We start from the raw sequence: 16433 nt of genomic DNA on the forward strand, positions 1-16433 counted from the left end.
TAATTTATTTTTTGGAAGTGAAGTAAGCACCCCTTCTCATATGTTGCTCTCTCTGTTCTCTAACAACGGGTGAACTTCAATCGTTAGGAAGATGACGAACAGTAGCTGTTGTCAATCACGGACCCGTCTATGTGATGATGGTCCACAATACCGCGTCGTGCGTTCACAGTCAATTGACGTTGATGTTACACTTGTTGAATCCAAAGGGGATTGTTTACTGACCAATAGTGCATGTTTTAAGGTTGTCTTTTGACACAATTGGTAAACATTCCTTCGTCCGTGAACAAGGTACATGAATACCCATTCATAAAAGTTGACACGATTCTGACACTTGAACGTGAACTTGTGTGACTCATGCACAGCCCAATTTTGCGCAAAAGATAACCAACGCAGAGAAGTATCCCACCTATAATGATCTTCATGATGAAAAGCGATCAAAACCGATGGAAGATTACGGTTAACCCGCTCAACCAGAAATGGTTGTGGGTAATAATCAGATATGATACCGTTGGAATCTGTGACGGTGCATATTACATAGAACACTTGCCTGAATAATGCTAATTTCTCTCGCGATAACCCGGGAGCAAATCTGGAGATTTAGTGCAACAGGACCTAGAACATTGATTTCACTCTCTTCTCCAATTACTCGCTTGCTTTGGGAACGTTTTTGAGGTGTTACGTTTGCAGTTTCTCACAGTTAATTACGTAGATTCGCAAATATGCGACGAAATTGGTGAAATATATCCGGATATCTATCAGCGTACATAATGCACGAAAGCACGGCATTCTTTCTACATGAATTAATAATGGCGTATAGCATCCGGAAAAGCGTGGTGCAGGTTTTTGGAGTTGACGCACTTGGTTGACCTGCACGTCTGTGAGTATGGGGCCGTATTTATGGTGAATGGTAATGTTGAACACGGCACACATACCCACCCTATCCCTTCGAGCTAGATAAATTAACCAATGCAGATTAAATCCTATACACGGCGTGGAATCAAACTCGTGACCCCTTGAAACAAAGGCCAGCTTGCTAATGACTTAGCACGGAGCCTAGGATCATGTTGGATTTTCCGCATTTGTAAATACCATCGTCTCTGGTGTAACTTGTACGACTTCTATGCAAGACCACAAGTTTATAAATCGCAATGTAACCCATATTACAGAACACAAAACTTAAACATCAATGAACACACAGTTACAACCGAAGGAGCCTCACATACATTAGTAGTGGCTGGTTATTGGAGCACAAAACACTCTCAAACGGAAATGACGATATTTTGAAACTAACTTGTAAGATCATTCATTTAAGGAATGACAGCCCTAAACGCTGCTCAGTACTGATTGATTGATTGATTGATTGATTGATTGATTGATTGATTGATTGATTGATTGATTGATTGATTGATTGATTAATTGATTTTTCTTTTACAATTTGCTTTACGTCGCACCGACAGAGATAGATCTCATGGCGACGATGGGAGAGGAAGGCTAGGCTCGGGAAGGAAACAACTGTGGCCTTTCTTAAGGTACAGCGCCAGAATTTGTTAGTGTGAAAATTTTCAGGGCTGTGGATAGTTGGGTTCGAATCCATTATCTCCCGAATGCAAGCTACTTGATCAAAACCACACAGCCACTCGATCGGTTGGATTGTTTGATTTAAATGAATCACATTTTGTACGAGTAGCTGGTCGGATGCCACCATGCCTGCCGCTTACTCGGAGGTTCCGGGTTCGATTCCCGGCCAGGTCAGAGATTTTTACCTCGATCTGAGGACTGGTCCTAGGTTCTCTTAGCCGAGTGATTACAATTGAGGAGCTATGTAAAGGTGAGGTGGTGGTTCCGTTCTAGAAAGTCAAGAATAACCTCCAAGAGGATTCGCCGTGCTGACCTCACGGCACCTGGTAATCCGCAGGCCTTCGGGTTGAGCAGCGGTCGCTTGGTAGGCCATGGCACTTCGGGGCTGTTGCGCCATTGGATTTGGATTTTGTTTTGACAAATTAACCAATGAAACACTATGCGAAGTCATTACATTTCTTGGAAAAGGGAAGAATCATGCTCATTGTTCTTGCCTGTAATAAACACATATGTCACTGGAACCCACAATCAAAGTCTGACCAAAGTATAGAAAACTTCAAGAGGAGAGAGGATTAAAGTAACTTTACAAAAAATCTCAGCCTGCAACGTTCACACGCCTTCCACCTATTTAGAACTCAATTCACGCGTCACCAGACAGATGTACGACTACAACAAACTGCATTACAATTACAATGATGATCACAGAAATCACGTCATACGTCGAGAATCTAACACGTGTTTCACGCGGCAGATTTGATGCAAGCCGCCGTGGGTGGTATTTCCTTCAGATCTGGAGGTTAATACCGCACCTATTAGGTATTAACATTCTACTCGCCTAGCCTTGTTCTCCAACGTCTTATATCACACACCAAGTTTGCTTGTCACTGCAACATTAAATACTAACTTGAAACTTGCTTGTATATTCCAGGCATACCAGCAAAAGATCAAATAATATCAGGTAGAGGGAGTGATAGCCGTGTTACGTAGTCACTTGATTCTCACCCTTGTAGCCATGGTTTGATACCCAGCCACTGTATGTACGAAGTTAGAAATGAACATTCACGACACCGTGATTGAGATTCCAATTAAAAGGTTTAATGACTATGATTACGATACCAACAATCACGGAAAACTACAAGCTTGCTTGCTTTACGTTGATTTTATTTTGAATCAATACAAATCAGAGAGCTCGTGAAACTTCAAGTTTCGATAAATATCTTGGTTAAAAATAGCATTTAATGTCGATCCCGTCGTCTACGGGTAGCAATACTGCCTCCTAATCGTAGGCTCCAGTTTCGATTTCCGATCAAGGCAGGAATCTTTTACCTGAATCGGAGGGCTGGTTCAAGGTACACTGAACCTACACGAGATCAAATGAGAAGCTATCTGATTATGAGATAACGGCTTCAATGTTGAAAGTTAAAAATAAATGCCGAGAGAATCTACCATGCCGACGATGTGACACCTCGCAATCCGCAGGCCTCCGGGCCGAGCCGCGGTCGCTTGGTAGGCCAAGACCCATCAGGGTTGTAGCACCTAAGGGAATTTAGTTCACCATTTTCTGAAATTCGGGATTGAAAAGTCTTCAGAAAGGAAGAATTTTAGGGAAATGGAGTATTTAAGTTATTATGTAGATTTTTACTGTTTTAATTTGATGGCTTCAGCTAGCACGTATTGGCAATTTGATTTGACGCCGTCCAGGACACCTGCGTAACAATTTTAACATTCTCGTTTACTCCACAAATGACAGCGAGACAAATGCACCGTTGGGTGAACCATAACTGAATTTTAATGAATTTCGTAGGATGCGCACCAGATATATCACCAGAGATCTTTATATGCTGACATCATACGAAATAGAGTGCCGAAGGGGCTCTTTTCCGCCCTTTAAAAATCCGAATACCCTGTCGGGTTTGAAACCGAGTTAAACTAAAATACGACCTTACAACCTCATTAATGACCTCACCCTCCCTTACATATTTCCTTTTATAAAATATGAGGTGATATTGAATGAATGCGATATTTTGCGGAAATTGTTGATCGTTGAAAATGAGTCAATTCAAAACAAGCTCGAGGATATAGAAAGCACAGGTGCCAGAGGTGAAAAAGCAACGTTCCCACCAATAAAGGGCCCATGAATCGAAGAGTATCAGATATATGAGAATTACACAGAGTTCTTCTAGCAAGCGAACAACACGGACGTACCTGCATAGTACTGCGATAACTTCCTGTCTGCATGTCAATGGATAAACTGTCCGTCTATATCACTCGACCTGGATCCGTTCGATTTCTTCCTCATATATATCATGTGCATAGTAGTTTACGGTATGATGAGCCCGTTCACTAATTGTGGCAGCCATATACTGGACATTTTGGAGAGAATGGAAGTCAATGAGCAGATGTTCCCGAACTTACCTAGAAGGTGATATCCTAAACAACTGTAATACTGACAGATGTTCCTAAATACAACGAATCATACAATTGTATAGTAGGCAAAGCCTCGTCGGGAGGAAAATTCCCCACCTGGTTTACATACTCCATAGTGACTTTTTTAGATCTGTTTGTTCGGGGCGTCGACCTATAGAAATATTTTGCCCCTACTTGCACCATGTGATACGAACCTCCGTGTAAATGGAATGGAGGAAGTGTGGAGCGTTGCATGTGAGGAAACGAACGTTAAGGACGACACAGACACCCAGTCCACAGGCCAGGCATTTTAATCATTTACAATAAAAATCTCTAACCCAGCCGGGAATCGAACCCGAGGCCGCCGTGTGACAGGCGGACGCGTTGCCCCCTACACCGCGGGGACAGACTCATAGTGAATTTGTTAGAACGTAAACCACCGAGCTCGATAGCTGCAGTTCCTTAAGTGCGGCCAGTATCCAGTATGCGGGATATAGTGGGTTGGAACCCCACTATCGGCTGCCCTGCAGATGGTTTCCCGTGGTTTCCCATTTTTAGACCAGGCTGTACCTTAATTAAGGCCATGGACGCTTGCCTCCCACTTCTATCCCTTTCATGTCCCATCTGTCCGACTCGTTGGCTGAATGGTCAGCGCACTGGCCTTCGGTTCAGAGGGTCCCGGGTTCGATTCCCGGCCGGGTCGGGGATTTTAACCTTCATTGGTTAATTTCAATGTCCCCGGGGCTGGGGTTTGTTCTGTCCCCAACATCCCTGCAACTCACACACCACGCATAACACTATCCTCCAGCACAATAACACGCAGTTACCTACACATGCCAGATGCCGCCCACCCTCATCGGAGGGTCTACCTTACAAGGACTGCACTCGGCTAGTAATAGCCACACGAAATTAAATTCATGTCCCTTCTTCGCCATAAGACCGATCCGTGTCGATGCGGCGTAAAACAACTTGTAAAAAACAACGTAAACCGCTGTCGTGTGACACAAAATGTTCAAATGGTCCATGGAATAAGTTCACCCATTTCCACATCAGGAAAATGCTGGGGCTGTACCGTAATTAAGGCCACGGTCACTTCCTTCCCACTTGTAGCCCGTTCCTATACCATCGTCACTGTAAGAGGTGTCTGTGCGACGTAAAGCTGATTGTTAAAAAATACATTTAAAATATCATAATTCATGTCTATTTTCATTTTTATACCTGAATCTTTCATCATCATCATCATCATCATCATCATCATCATCATCATCTGTTTACCCTCCAGGTTCGGTTTTTCCCTCGGACTCAGCGAGGGATCCCACCTCTACCGCCTCAAGGGCAGTGTCCTGGAGCTTCAGACTCTTGGTCGGGGGATACAACTGGGGAGAATGACCAGTACCTCGCCCAGGCGGCCTCACCTGCTATGCTGAACAGGGGCCTTGCGGGGGATGGGGAAGATTGGAAGGGATAGACAAGGAAGAGGGAAGGAAGCGGCCGTGGCCTTAAGTTAGGTACCATCCCGGCATTTGCCTGGAGAAGTGGGAAACCACGGAAAACCACTTCCAGGATGGCTGAGGTGGGAATCGAACCCACCTCTACTCAGTTGACCTCCCGACGCTGAGTGGACCCCGTTCCAGCCCTCGTACCAATTTTCAAATTTCGTGGCAGAGCCGGGAATCGAACCCGGACCTCCGGGGGTGGCAGCTAATCACGCTAACCACTACACCACAGAGGCGGCTCTGAATCTTTATATAACTTAAATTTAAATATCATTAACTCCATTAATAAAGAAGATAGAAGAAAAATGTATTACCTCAAAGAGAGCAGTATATTTAAATTAGCCGGGCTGAGTGGCTCAGACGGTTAAGGCGCTGGCCTTCTAACCCCGACTTGGCAGGTTCTAACCTGGCTGTCCGGTGGTATTTGAAGGTGCTCAAATACGACAGCCTTGTGTCGGTAGATTTACTGGCACGTAAAAGAACTCCTGCGGGACTAAATTCCGGCACCTCGGCGTCTCCGAAGACCGTAAAAGTAGTTAGTGGGACGTAAAACAAATAACATTATTATTATTTTTAAATTAATGCGATTCAGCAATATATTCACTCCGCCAATTATATTTCAAAATGTGATCGAATTACAATCCTCAGAATAAGACTGCACTTTGATAGATTTCACAAGTAGGTGAAACTCACATCGCAAAAATAAATGAAAGGAAAAATGACGCGAGGAACTATAAGATAAAAAAAGGAGATATCTTCGTATCACTCCTGAACGGAGCAGGCGGTCCAGAGATGCGGAGCCCGTAAGGTAAGGGGAAGATTATAGTGCTCAGTGGAGTCCATCGTATGAAAGGAAGGAAAGAAGGGGTTAGGGAGGTCCACACCGTCTTATTGTAGACGAACAAAGAGTTGCAGGTGTCAGAAAAGGAGTTTCTTTTCTTTGTGTGTCTTCATGTCGACACCATGCAATACAAAGGGACTATCCCCGGTGTGAAGAATAAAGAAGCTTAGTAGGGGGATTTACCACACAGCTGAAGGATTTCTCATGCTACATAACAGATCTCCTAAATTTCCAATATCTATTGTCAAAGGTTTCTTACGAATATTTTCTCCATACGTTACAGAAATCCATCTCTAAATAAATTTACAGTTTTCAACGAAACTCTTAATATCTATACACTGTAGTTTGCTCCGTCCGAGAGCCATTCTAGATTAGTTTTTATTATCTTTCAAATTTTGAGAGGAAAATACAGATTTAAATCAGCTGTGTCCGCAGTGATATACTAGTTTCTACGCCTCCCAGCCGAAGGATCTAGAAAAGGTTCCTGATCGACCAAGCAGTTTACTCCTAGGTCTGTGGTTCAGAGCAAGATTCAATTAGCCTCGTGAGGTCAATTGCATAGCCACCTTATAGAGTAAAAAAAAAAAAAAAAAAAAAAAAAAAAAAAAAAAAAAAAAAAAAAAAAAAACAAAAAAACCTCGTAAACAAGTAGAATGCACTAGGAGTCGTCATTCGTCTTATATCTACAAGTCATTTGATAGGGCTGTAATCACCTTAGTAGGTTCATTATCCTTAATGGACCGTATGGGATACGATTTTCATAGTTTGGTCTCAAAGTATACTATCCAGGTTTTTTCAGTACTAGCCAAAAAGCACGGAATAAGACAGAACACATCGCCAATATGTTGCTAGAGTTGAAAACAACGGAATCTCCTGTTGTTTGGGCCAAGATATTTGAGACAGATTGCTGCTGATATATTTGTTCAATATACGGTGTTTGAAATAAATACGAGAATCCGTATTATGATTTGTGTTTATTGAGATATTGAATAGGGTTACAACACAAATGAGGGGATGCAGTTAGGAAAATCAGATATTTTGACATATGAATAACAAGAAATTGAAGTCGGTATGGCCTTAAATGTTTTGAATCACTTGACACTACTTCAAACGTTAGCGTTTGAAATGTTCTAATTTGCGGCCTGGAATTAAGAACTGTAAACTAAAAAAGGAATCTAAGGGAATGGCTTCTAAAACACGGCAATGGTGAATTGAGCCGAAATGACATTATCGAGATGTCACAAAATCAGATTGTTTTACAAGTTAACGTTCGGCTATGGACAGTTGCATGTAACTCATTCAAGAGTGCACAGGTCCATGGACGTCAAAGTATCCCATCTAGAACTACATTCAGTATAGTTTATAAGGAAATTTTATAATGAGTGTTCTGATTCTTTCCAAATGATATGTCAATATCAAGTAAGGAATGTTCACTTGATTACTTCAAATTACCAGTTACTTTTAACAGTCACTACGACTGTCGATGATATGCAAGACTTATTCATAGCAAAGTCATCTCCGTAAGCGTAACCTCGGCATTTGGTGGAGTAGAATGGGTAGATTTTCGCCCCGCCGCCTTTGTCCTAGAAATTAACCTGGAACTCTTTTTCAGTGTAGGCTGAGTGAACCTCAGGGCCATGTAAACCTCCGGAAGTGGTAATCTCCTTTCATAAAATAAAGTATCTACTACCTGACGGGAAATCGAACCTACGTCCTTCCGGGTGAACTAAACACTCGCTCGCCCAGATAGCTCTTAGTCTTATTCATAAGATACAGTAATATGTCCATTTCAGAATTCTCAGTTACTTTTCACATAGGAGTTTCGTCCGTCGAAACAGGCTTATGCACTATTAAGTAAATGGAATATTGTTTAATTTGTCGACTGTCGATGCCGTCGAAGTATATTTTGGTAAGTTGTAAAGTTGAAACACAAATGAGGGAATGCACTTAGGAAAAATGTCAGACATTTTGACACATAAATAACAAGAAATTGAAAATTAAACTCAGTACAGTCAGTATAAAGTAAGTATTCCTAAAATATAGTATATGTGCATTTAGTCTGAAAAGTATGTACCTACGTAAAGATTGTTCTAAATCCATAAGTAATGAATTTATTAGTATGAAATATATTTAAGGCTTTAAGAAATACTAACAGGCGTATATTAGTTACTTTCTCGAACGTAAAGTTGTCCACCTCCGCAGCGTAACGGCTAATACTGAGAGCTGCCGTCCTTAGAGGCGCGGGTTCGATTCCCGGTACTGCTGGAAATTTAAGAATGCCAGGAAGGCTGGTATGTGGTTAAGATGGTATATGCAGCTGATCGCCATTGGGGGTGTGCTTGAAAACAGTTGCACCACCGCAGCAGGTCAACAAGGGTTTCCTTCTTACTTGACGTTTTAAACAATTTAGGGAAAGTGTATTTGTTGGTTCCTTTTTTAACCTCAGCCTAAATTACTCTCTCTTTTAAGAATGAAATGAAATGTTGTATGGCTTTTATTGCCGGGAGTGCCCAAGGACAAGTTCGGCTCGCCAGATGCAGGTCTTTTGATTTGACGCCCGTAGGCGACCCGCTCGTCGTGATGAGGATGAAATGATGATGAAGACGACATATACACCCAGCCCCAGTGCCAGCGGAATTAACCAATTATGGTTAAAATTCCCGACCCTGCCGGGAATCGAACCCAGGACCCCTACGCTAACCATTTAGCCATGGAGCCGGACTCTTTTAAGAATATAAATTAGCAAATTCAGTTCCTTTTCAGTCTCAGTGGTCATTGATCTTCTAACTGAAGGCAGACATACTAGGCCAGGAATAAAACTGTAGGTCATCTGTACATCGTCACACACGTAATAAATAGAATGCAATAGTGGCAATTAAATTAAGGCAGAAAGGAAGAATGCAGAAAAATGAGGGACGAATGAAAGTAAGAAAGGAAGATATCGACGGCTTACTTCTAAAATCTCGTATCTCCCAATGCTCTTTCTATCCATTATTTCCCTTAAGACTGGTCACGCCTCCCAGCCACATGTGGATATACAGTCCATCAGAACAATTTTCATTGTGTTAAATTTCCTATACTGATGTGTGAAGGAAAATGGACCTTACCATACCGTATAGTAGGGATGTTATTTGCATCACGTATTTACGCACTCCTACAGTATAATGCATTTAAGGTTCGATTTCCTTTACACAATAGCATAGGAAAATTAACAGAATGAACATTGTTTTGATGGGCTGCATATCAATATGTGGCTGAGAGGCGTGACCAGCCTTAGCGAAAATAATGCGTAGGGAGAGCATCGGTACATACGAGGTTTTAGAAGTAAGCCGTCGATATATAGGGATTATGTACTACAAGGTAGTTATAACTATCTTCAAATAGAACAACTGGCATAGCTGATATTATATAAATATATCGAGGCTTCAAACTGACTACTTCATTGCTGTGCATATCACGGAATAACGAGAAAATAAATGAGCACATACCTGTAAGTATTTCTTTGATTTGTTGAATATACAGTCATTTGAATGCATTCCAACGAGGTCGTTTGGAATTCTGTTGAGTCATTATTTTTAAATCGATCTCATTCTATTTATTTTATGTATCGAAGAGACGAAATTACTAGGAATAATAATATACATTCAACCGAACTCTATAACACATTAAATTAAATAGAATTACAGGGGTGCACACAAATACAATGCACAGTTTCATTTGTCGTGAAGCCAAGAATTCAGCGGCCTGGGTGGCCTTGCCGGTTCCCGTTAATAGGTCATCTAATGTGCAGCTTCTTCCAGCTCTCTGCAATTCGAAATGTGTTCTGGATCTTGCATGTTCATTCGATTGGTTTTACACCGACACTCAGCAATCTTGAGTGTGCTCAGCGACTTTCATATTGTGTAGGTTTGATTATAACCAGCAACCGGTTCCTCTTCGACGTTCCTCCAGTCACCCTCGTGTACGTATCTGCACTGCAGTTCTACTCGGCGAACTGGAGCTGGCGATAGAATTGGCTGCGCCGTCCACAGAAAGTTCTTTCTAGACCTCAACCTCCATGATTGGGGTTCATATCCGAACACAGGGTGCAGAGGATCACTTTCTTGTCTCTTCTTTTCAACTTCTGCTGGCGTTCTGCGTCTAAAGTCAAGAGGTGCTATGCATATCAAGTAGTAGATGTATTGCTAAAGGTTGATAACAATTAGCCTGTTACAATACGACCTGTTTCATTTAGATCAATATCAGCTTGCTTCCATTAGTGTAATTTCGTCAGAATAGTGCAGAGTATTTAGTCGGTCTCGTGGTGTAGGGTTAGCGCGCCTGTATCTTATCCGCAGGTCCCGCGTTCTATTCTCGGCCAGGTCGAGGATTTTAAGCTGGAACGGAGGGCTGGTTCGAGGTCTACTCGCGATAATCGGGTGACCAGTGGTCTGAGGAGCTATTGACGGTGAGATGGCGGCCCCGGCCAAAAAAGCCAAGAATAACAGCAGCGAGGATTCGTCGTGTTGACCGCATGACAATCCGTAATCTGCAGGCCTTCGGGCTGAGCAGCGGTCGCTTGATAGGCCATGGCCCTTCGGGGCTGTTGCGCCATGGGATTTGGTTTGGTTTGGCTTGGCTTTGTGCAAGACAATACATTATTATCAAAAATACATTGTCCAGCTCCTTGGCTAAATGTTCTCTGGTTCAGAGGTCCTCGAATTCGATTCTCGGTCGGTTCGGAGATTTTAACCTTAAATGGTTAATTTACTTGGTTGAAACACCGGATCCCGTGAGATCTCCGAAGTTAAGCAACATTGGGCGTGGTCAAGATTTGGATGGGTTACCACGCGCTGTTGGTGGGGGTAAGGGAAAGGAGGAGCGGAAAGGAACTGGCCACCCTACCGTACGTAAACTCCGGCTCAGGCACACCTCTGCGGAGGTTCGGACCTGCCTTCGGGCAGAATACACCCTTACCTTACCTAGGCATTGGGTGCTTATTCCGTCCGCAATAATCCTACAACTCACACACCACACAGAAACTATCCTCCACTACAACAACAAGCACTATCCTATACGTGACAGATGCCGCCCACCCTCATCGGAGTGTCTGCATAACAAGATGGCACAAGGCTAGAAATAGCCAGAAGAAATTATTACTATAAATAAGTTATTGAATTTCAGCATTGAATATTCGCTTCCTTGGTTAAATACACCTACACTCACCATTTAATTGTCAAAATTTGTTTCTTTTTTCGCCATATTTATTGCCCCCTGGCGGTGTGTAGGAGGCCATCTATGTCACACATGTGGACTTGACTCACAAGGGGGTATTCCCTACTCATCACCACCGATTTCGCTCAAATTTATAGAACATGGAGGGCTTGGCTAGAAATGAAAGTACCTGAAGTGGGAACTCCAGATGGCCAAGCACATAGAAAACAAAAATAAAAATATAAATGCTGACGCGGCTCTCGCACCGTATAAGCCACTTACGTTAAAGCGCACGCCGAGCAGTAGTTGGCGTAGCGGTAATTTGATGGCCGTGGGTTCGACTCGCCGTGTGGAGACTGTTTTTTTCGTCAACTTTTATATTATTCATGTTTCAACTAAGCAAAGAGGTGAATAAGTCATTTTTATACGCAAAAGGCATAGAAATGGTAAAATATTGGGATTTCATTTCAGACTTTCTTTTCCTGCGCCAAGAATCTATTGTTTGAGTATAGCCACCAGGAGCAACCTTCACTTGTCAGGTGAAAACGAACCTTACAGCGAAACGACTGTTCGCGTTTATGGCATATTCAACAAGGATGGACGATAGCCGATAAAGGAGAAAAAAGAATAATTTCTATTTGAACACGTCGGGAGAGTTCGCAACTCCAAATTTCTACAAGTGTGCGCTCATTAAAAAAATTACTTCCTATATGGCTTTTGCTTATAAATAAATGAAATAAATTAAATTAATAATGTAAAAATTGAGAAAAATATTCTCAACAGAGGCAGTAGAACCCAGGGCCATCGAATTACTAGTCAAAGCTCTTACAGCTAAGCCAACTACTGCTCGGCGGCGTGCGGGCTAACGTAAGTGGCTTGTACGGTGCGAGAGCCGCGTCAACATTCATATTTTTATTTTTACTTTCTATGCACTTGGCCATCTGGAGTTCCCCCTTTGGGTACTTTCATTTCTAACCAAGCCCTGCATGTTCTATAAATTTGAGCGAAATCGGTGGTGACGAGTAGGAAATGCCCCCTTGTCAGTTTGATATTCGGACAGGTGTAACAAAAACAATCAAACTTCGAGCTAGAGTAATTAATCTCCTTCAGACCGATAATCGAAGGTCCGGCTCCTCGGCTGAATGGTCAGCCTATTGGCCTTCGATTCGGACTGCCTCAGTTTCGATTCCTGAATGAGTCGGGAGTTTTTAACTGCGCATTTTTAATTTCGCTGACTCGGGGAATTCGATTTGTGTTCTTATTACATTTCTCTTCATATACACACAACACACCACAATACCAACTACCACAGAAACACGCAATCGTGAATATATCTCTCCACAAATGATTTGCGTCGGGAAGGTCAAGGGGCTATAAAACTTGGACAAATTCATAGCAAGTGACGACTCCAATAAAATGGGAATGCCAGGCAGGTGATAACTGATCGGCCTTGAGAGTCCCTTTCAGCTACAACGTTCCGCTGCTGACCATTCAGAAAAAGACTGGACGATTTTTTATTAACATAACTAAGAATTAAATCGTAGGTCATGTTAACTGTAAAAATCATACCGTATGTTTTATCCTGAACATCTATTGGGGTGTGTATTGATGAAGGAACCAATATATACTTAAATTTATGTGGCTTCAGATGATATGAAGGCTATAGAATTCAGTGTACCAATTAACGAAACTAATGATGTAGTCGATCTTTTATTAAATAATGTTTACTCCACCAACAGCTTCTGTGGTTGAATTAGAATGCTTCATACTTGGAGAGGGCGTATTCCAACGACTCATCAGACCAAGGGAGGGCGTGTTGCCTTAACATGTCGCCGTACTAACTCATAACCTTCGTCACTGAAACAAATTACGCTTCTTGCTAGTGCTATAAACTACCATTACAGTGGCAGAAAGCCTGAGATCTCAAATGAATTACCAGCGTGTTTAAGATGAGTCAGGAACTACGGTCACGCAGAGCCCTCCCTTCCAGTGCCAGCCTCGCACACACACATACTTACCTTCGAGCGTGATATTACGGTTATATCACCATTCATTTCTCACTAAAGCATCCGCAGCTCTATTCCTGGTCAATGCGTATGGGATTTCTAAAATCAAAAGTCACGTCTCTGTGTTCCTCCATCCTTCAATTTAATTCTCACGATTCTACTTCACTTTCAGGCAGGTTTGTGAATGGTACCAGCCTTACCGTGTTGATCACCTTTCAATCATCTGACTGTATGGCTAAATGGTTAGCGTGCTGGCCTTTGGTCCAGGGGATCGTCGGTTCGATTCCTTGCCTGGTCGGGGATTTTAACTTGCATTGATTAATTCCAAAGTCTCGGGTGCTGGGTGAGTATGTCGTCTTCATCATTAGAATACGTCCAAAGTAGGTCTCCATCTTCACAGACGCGCAGGTCGCCTATACGGCGTCAAGTTGGAAGACATGCACCAGACCTCTTCGGAGGCCACACGCCATTATTTACCTTTTAACCTACACCTGGTGGCCCTCAAGCCCCGTACTTTCTACTTATTGGTAACCCTCATCCACTAATGTAGAATGGGTTGCCCGATCACTGGTTTACAAAGGGGCGCTACAGCGTACTATATTTCGGTTGTGAAACAAATAGCAGGCATTTTACTACACACGTTCCCTAGCAGGGTACATTTGTAAATACGCCAAAGATTCACAAAATAAAGCATAACTCACTAATATATGTACATTGTACGTGCATGAAATTCCACTCCACCATAAAGTTTCTTGTGCTTCGTATGTGCCTTGAACGATCCATTTGCTGTTAATTGCAACTGTGTTCGACGAAATACATGCGTAGAAGGCAGACGGCTGTTTGGAAACTCTTGTGAATAAGGTTTGCGGACTTTGGCTGCATTTATACCAGATTCACAATAGAATATGCGTGTGATCAGCTGAACACACCAGCCAATTTCGATATGTTGACAGCAACTGTAGTTCTACTGTATCAAATACCAGCCTATTACTATGTGTACAAAAACGAGGCTTACTAACTCAAGGGGGCGTGTTAAACGGGTTGCGCTGAGGATCATGCAACGAGGGGCCGATCGGTCTTTGTCTTCTGACGTAATCTACTTGCAGGCAGTAATACCCCTGTGAAAATCAGTTATCAGGCGTGCCATTCATCATTGGTGTATGCGGGATACTTACAAGTAGAAAGTAGGGTACTAGAGGGCCACGTGGTACAGTACATACATAGAAATGGTCGTGTGCACGCGTGTGTGTGTGTGTTTGTTCAACATTTTCTCCTAAACCACTGGTGCGATTTAAACAAAATGTGGTACACTTATGACTTATTTTGTGTCAAAAATACTGTGTGGGGTAAGTCACCCCCAGCACTCCTAGGGAAGCGGCGTGACGAGTGAGTAACATGTAAAAATAAAAAAAAATAAAAAACGGCATCGAATCAAGAGTTTTCTGGGTTGCTGAGATGAATAGTTGTAGTCCGGACACTGTTAGGGTCCAAGTTCAGTCCCTATCGGCATGAAAGTTGAGAAGAGATGGAAACGGATGTCCAAAATTAGTAAGAATTAGTATTTATGTGTGTATATTCCAGCGTAGTTCTCAGCCAGACTTGGCACACATATTACGTAGTATGTGGGAATAGGATGTGGGGGTAAGACATTCCTATCACCCCTAGCGGTAGGGATGATACGCAAAAATAATCGACAATAACCTATACTAGTTTCAAATAAGTAGTTATCGGGGTCACTGAGGTGAACGCTGGATGTCGTTTAAGTTCAAGTTCGGCCTCCATCGGCATGAGGATTGAGAAGGGATTGCTAGACCGATTGATGACAGACCAAATGACAGTTGTAATCGTGTTCAGCATGCCTACACCGCTACGCGTAAATACAAACGATCACAACTTATTTCTATTATTTATTTGAAAGGGTCAACAACTTCCACAAGGAAAATGTTCAATGTGAAAATAAATAATCTCCAACTTAAACTTAAAACTAAGCACAATAAGACCTATAAATCTGCAAAGGAATTCATAAAATATCAATCAACTTCTCAATAGAGAAATATACAAAATATCACTCCAAGCAGGTAAAAAAATTCTAAAAGTGAAATTTCAAAAAAGTACCAAAAGGAACCGGGTACTATAGGTAATATTATATAAAACAAACAAAATAATATCGTCCCTGTTCTGCCAAAACGGCGAATGTTACAATGCTCTTCCTATCTATTATTTCCCTTAACACTGGTGACGCCTTCCAGCCACATATTGATATTCGGTCCATCAGAACAATTTCTGTTGAGTTCATTTTCCTATGTGCGTGTGTAAAGGAAAATGAATCTTACTGTACCATACTGAAGGAATGTATGATTGCATGACATTTACCCACTCCTAGAGTGTGATGTATTTAAGGTTCATTTCTCTACACACGCGCATAGGAAAATGAACTCAACGAAAATTGTTCTGATGGACCGCATATCAATATGTGGCTGGAAGGCGTGACCAGTCTTAAGAGAAATAACGAATAGGAAGAGCATTGTAACATTCGCCGTTTTGGCAGAACAGGGACGATATATATACGACAACATATGAATCAAGACTACATAATATGCTATGGCTAAAACATGTTAAACAGCGAGAACTCGTACTTATTTTTCAAGCGACGTACAGTTTTCCTAGTACTTATATTGCAAGTAGACTACTTTTCCGTTAGCAACTTATTTAACGGCCTTTTAACTATAGATTTAAGGCGACATTGTGGCAGAAGAGGACTAACTGGGAAAGCAAACTGAATAATTGATTGGTATGAAAATGATTGGGGAATCCACTTTCGGAGCTGCCACCAGACCGATCCGAACCCACTTACCTCCCTAATATAAACTGACGACTACACGACTCGCACCGCGAATTCATCTTATTTAGTAC

The sequence above is a fragment of the Anabrus simplex genome, chromosome 1 (genome assembly GCF_040414725.1).
Source record: "Anabrus simplex isolate iqAnaSimp1 chromosome 1, ASM4041472v1, whole genome shotgun sequence".
Taxonomy (NCBI): domain Eukaryota; kingdom Metazoa; phylum Arthropoda; class Insecta; order Orthoptera; family Tettigoniidae; genus Anabrus; species Anabrus simplex.